Here is a 6,229-nt window from a genome sequence, read left to right on the forward strand (position 1 = left end):
TTTTAGAGTTATTTGTTGTTGTGTTGTTGTTGTTTTTACAGAAATATATATACCATGATTCCTGCCATCTCCTTGTTTTTTCATTTTGTTCCGAAAACAACTGGATTTAATGAAAAGCCAAAGGCACGTTGAATGTGTTTAAAACATGTCAATAACTTGTACATGCTATTTTCTTGGAGGCTCTCCATACGATTTTGCTCAATAAACAAAGGCATTTTGTTTTTCTTACTGGGGGATTTTCATATATATTGTCATTAATATCTCCGGCATGCATGCAAATATGTTGTATGAATGTTTATATCAAAAACGATGTCGCCGTAATTGAAAAAAACGTAATTATATGATTATGCAATATAACCAGTGTAATAACGTTTGATGTGACGTCATAATTGAATAGCGTTGAATTGGGCACACATATAGTCAAATATTATATGTTTAATGATGTAAGCCTTCAAATTAGTATTTATGATTAAAAAATAAAGTGAAATATTAATTCATGTATAAATTTATTAAAAAAAACCAACAAACAATCTATTTTTGTCCTTGTGTTCTGGTCGGACATCTGCATACAGGGTATTTTCTGTTGTGGATATGGCCATTTCGCGTGTCGTTTCCATGGCGTCACATGACAGGAAACCAGCATCAATGGACGATTGTGGGGAACATCAACTAATATCATACTGATGTAGTTAGTAACCTGGAAGTATTTATTTAACCAATGTGTAAAGTAGTAATCTGGAAGGATTTATTTTCCCAATAGCGTCTCTGGGCGAACGACAGTGCTCTGTCTGTTCTATGCCAAACAAGGGGAATAACTCGATAATAATTTAAGCCAGAGTCACGTGTCTGGTAATCCCATCATTTATCGTTAAGGTAATTTTAATGCATGTGTGGTCTTTCCGTTCTGATTTTATTTTTAAAGGTGGTGTTTATTTGATTGTGTCTCTACTCCATTGTCGTTTGGGCCCTTCACTTGTGCTTCTTAACAGGGTTAATTTCTTTAATTTTCTTCGGATGCGCTTGTCTCTGTAGTTTTCATTATATTACTGGAATATTGTGCATTTTTCTATGACAAAATTTCTACCAAATTTCATTCAAGTATTTACAATAGCTAGTTAAGAAAAGGCTTTTGCACAATGACGCTTACACAGATAACCCAATAACTAAAAATACATCTTGAATAAATCGACAAGCTAAGAAATGCGTATAAAGGATAGTATTTATAATTTTAACTAGTGTTAGACCACATGACAGAAATATGTGTCAAATACGAACAATAATAACTTTCATTGTACATACTATTAACAGAGTTTCAAGTTAAGGCAATGATAATAAACAGTGCAGCGTTAAAGCACGAGCAGCTTTTAATGATGCAAATGATTGATTCTTTTCTTGAAAATTGAACATTATCAGAGTTCAATACATTTTGAATGCATCTGAGAACATTTATTTTTAGTTTCAGAAAGTAAAATGAAACCCGTTCCACAGTGGATTCGTCCACAATTGTAATATTAAACGATTGCATATTATTTTATCATTCAATATCAAACATCGAACTTGAGTATCATTTTTTGGTAGTTAGATATTGGCGAATAACTGACTGGCAATAATTGAAGAACCAACTGGCTAGTAGAATTTTCGTAAAGAACCGAATGGAAATAGTCGAATGACATATAGTCATGATCTGAATCCCCAACAAGTGACTGGTTAGTAGTTGAATATTCGCGAATAATCGACTGGAAATGGTCGAATATCCGACTGGCGAATATACGAATAAAAGTGATTTAAAACAGCGTTTGTCGCAAAGATACTATGTGTACATGCATAAACAAACATTTGGCGGTCGAATTTCCCATATGTGACCTTTAAAATCATATATATATAGACATAATCTGAATCCCCAATCACTGACTGGTGAATAGTTGAATATTTGCGAATAATCGACTGGAAATGGTCGAATATCCGACTGGCGAATATACGAATAAAAGTGATTTAAAACAGCGTTTGTCGCAAAGATACATATGTGTACATGCATAAACAAACATTTGGCGGTCGAATTTTCTATATGTGACCTTTAAAAACATATATATGGACATAATCTGAATTCCCAACTACTGGCTGGTTAGTAGTTGAATATTCGCGAATAATCGACTGGAAAAAGTCGAACGTCCGACGGGCGAATATACGAATAAAAGTGAATTAAAGCAGTTTTTGTCGCAAAGATACATATGTGTAGATGCATAAAAAACATTTGGCGGTCGAATTTTCCATATGTGACCTTTAAAACCATTTATATAGACATACTGGAAATAGTCGAGTAGCCCAATATCCACATCTAACTCTGATTTTTCGAAACCCCAATTGGCAACTAGCAGGTAGTTGACTATTCGAATCCCCAACTGGCAACGGGTAGGTAGTTGAATATTCGAATTCCCAACTACCAACTACCTTCCAACTTTACCGCTATCTAGTTTGAAACCTTTTTGTGAAACTTGCATTGGTAGTATCATTACTAATATATCATACGTAATAGATACATATGCATTATTATTGTGTTGGGAAACTTTACTTATAAAATGTTTTGAATAATTAATGAATAGGACTTTGTGATTTTGTAAAATAAATGAGCAGGTAATGCAAATGTATAAAAAATGCCCAGGTAATGTAAACATTGAGAGGTATATATGCCTGTACAGTCGAACCTTGTTGGCTCGAGCTCCCAGGGACCGGCGAAAATATATCGAGCCTCGGAAATATCGAGCTAAGCGGAATTGATTACGTTCAGTATTAAGAAATCGGTTTTTACATCTAGTTCGAGTAAACGAGGAATTCGAGCCAAGCGAGTTCGAGCCAACGGGGTTTGACTGTATATTTAAGGATTTATCGCATTTCCACTTGCGTTATTACTGTATGAACGCAGTAGGACATTTAAGCGTATTCCATAAGGCGTACTTGCCCTACTGCGTTCATACAGCATAAACGCAAGAAGAAATGCAATAAATACTTATATCGCATTTTATATTATTTTTCATAACGGCTTATAATTATCAGTATTTTCTGTAATCGAAGGAGTGCAACGGACAACATACATTTGTATAAAGAAAATTATCGTTAATGTGACCGTACTTAAAATACGTACATTTTCCGTTAGTATTAAATTAGAAAATATCATTATGTGTATACACGGAATTTAATGTATAAATTGACAATATATTGCGATTTATTTTATTTTGAAATTTGTCTCTTTCTTGTGCGTTAAGTTTAAATTCCGAAGCATATGCATTTGCCTTATGTTTGCTTAGACATACTTTATGGAAAAATACAACTCGGTTTAAAATTATTTGAGTTACAGTTTTTGAAATTAAGATAGAAAATCTAATGACATAAATGAACGGCCTTGCAGAAATTGCGAATATTTAAGGATCGATTCTTATTTTGTGTGCGTTTATGCAGTATGAACGCTCGCCCACGATTTTGCATATTTATGAATCGCGCTAAGACTTATCGATCAGAAAAACAAGTACGGATATATTTTCCGATAAACGCTACATCTTCGGATCGGGTTGCGAATCATCAGGTTTCATGTTACGGCCGGGTTGTTCTTTATACACAATGGGTGAAGGTATTACCTTAAGTAAATGATTGTTTAAATGATTTTTTTTAACTATTCTTGGAAGAAATAATGAACTATTGGTGTAAATATAGGTAATGAATTGCGTTATTCAATAATATTAATGTCATTATGATATCGGGGAAACGAACGCATTCCTTAAGGCTCCACACACTTTGAACCAGTCCAACTGCGTTAATAGCCTGACAATAATAAGGATACTTGATACCTTTATACTGCAGTTAATAACACCACGGTGGAGAACCCACGTGACTTATTTGGTAAAGTGCACGGCAAGAAATGGCAACAAGTCTCGATTCAGGTAAGGTTGTTAAAGATAACTTTCTTAATATTTGGAGAATTTTTATGAAACAAAGACCATAAACCCCGCATTTAAGAGCTCTATCCACGTTAATAAAGAACTTTCTCTAATATCCTAAAGTTTTCCTGAAAATCTTGACCAACTGATTTCTCAGAGTTGAAATCTAAGGCAAAGTACACGGCTTTTGACAAATCTATCGCTTTACTTCATGTAAGCCGTAAATAATTCATACACAAATCTCATTTTAAGCAAAGTTTATGAATTTTAAAGTTTTCAGCGTGTATTGTTGAACTTCTTATAGTTATTTCAAAGGCGAAAATGAACTAAAACCAAATTGATAAAGTACACGGTCGTTTACAACCTTCAGTGTATATACTCATTATTTCACTGAATGGTGCTAAACCGAGTTATTATAAATATATTTATTATTTCTATTCTTCAAATTCATTATTGAACATTGCTCCATGTTTGAAAAGACGCATTGTAATGGAGTGGCAATGGAAGAATGAACGCGTTTTAACAGTTAGACCGACGGAGTCGCCTAAATGATGGGCTCATTTTCATGAATCATGGAAACATGTTTTATCACACTAAAATTCAGTCCCGTATTTTAACAATATATTCGCAATTGACATATAAAGGGCTTGAAGTTTTTGTAAAGGGTGTTCCACTTCTTTTTCGTATCGTATATGTAAAACATGTTTGTATTCATTATACATGGTAAACAGTAACACATAACTGCTTAATAACTCTTCATTTTGTCAATTTTGAGAAAGAAAAGTGTTCTTGTACTTTTAATGTCCTCGATTGCTAGCTGATTTGAAAGACTTATAATTATGTGATATTTGTTTCATTTCAGAATATGACGACTCCGACTTTATGCAAAGAATGCGGAATGGCATTTAAAAAAACACACATCTAGTAGACCACGATAGAAGGCATTCCGGTCAATTGCCATCGTTTTTGCGGGAAATTGTTTATACAGACACAGGTTAGTTTTTAGCTTTATTTTTTTTCGCAGAGAAATAAGAATATACTAACAGTTATACTTTTATTATGACTCCCCTCGTGCCGTCGTCTGACTGTGTTTTCAACGTGGACAGGGTTTTATTAGTTTTATGGTGCTGATTACGTACACGATCAAACACTCACTGCGTGACAGTAATATAGTGTTTTTTATAAATTATATTCAAGTACTGACATTGCCAGCATTTATCGCTAACTTGTGACAGAACATGTCTTTTTTATAGGTGCAGCAATCACGGCGAGACAAAATTGAACGTTTGCAAATATTGTGGCAAAACTGCTCTTGGAAGACTTGAAGATATACGAAAGACGCGAAAGCGGCCAATTGAAGCTAACCTGTGATGTGTGTGGGTTCAAATTGGGTGACACGACCAATCTCAGTGACCAGATTTCTACTAGACACAGGGGAATGACACGTCACAAATGTCTACAGTGTCGCTCAGCATTCAAGTTCAAATCTGGACTCAGCAGGCACGTTAAGGCGAAACACACAAGTGCATTCCAGTATGTTGCCGAGTTAAAATAACGTTTTGATGAGTTTAACATTTTATTAAGATAAATAGCAAAACGTACTGTTACCAAATGGTGCTCTTTCAAAATGTTCTTTTGTCTTACAGTACTGAAAAAAAATGCTGTGTGAAATTAGTATGAAAACGGATTGAGCATAAAACATTTTCACAAGGTTTAGAGATGCATTGTTGTCATTTTCCCATTGATGTCCTATAAACTCTTAACTGCATGTATCTTATATAATTCAGCAAGCTTTGAAACACAATTATTTTGTAATCACATATAAGCCTTTAGTCTAGAACATTCTAATGTTCCATGCTCAGCTTTAATCTAGATGTTCAAGTCTTAGTCCTAGCCTGTAAGTTGGAAATATAGTGTGCTCTCATTCCTCCTTGCTGTTTCCCATCTAACTCCGAGCGTCCATCTTTACAATGAGTTCCTGTATTGTTCGAACGACCGCAGTTTTACTGATGTAGATCAGATAATATTTGTTCAGACTGAACCAAATAAAAGATTCAGCGTTACCTGAAAGGTATGAAAAATATGCTTTAAATGTGGAAATATATAAAAACTAATTGTGATGTACCTATTTTATTGTTTTATATCACATCAAAATAGGAACATTCATGAAATTTATTATCACCACAAACGGGCCGCTAACTATAAAGATGTTTTATTCGCCGTCATTCCAGATTATAATTTATAAGTAACACTATCTGAATTTTGAAGAAATGTATGTAGGATTCTGTATTGATCTGCAT

The sequence above is a fragment of the Mya arenaria genome, chromosome 13 (genome assembly GCF_026914265.1).
Source record: "Mya arenaria isolate MELC-2E11 chromosome 13, ASM2691426v1".
In the NCBI taxonomy this organism is placed as follows: Eukaryota; Metazoa; Mollusca; class Bivalvia; order Myida; family Myidae; genus Mya; species Mya arenaria.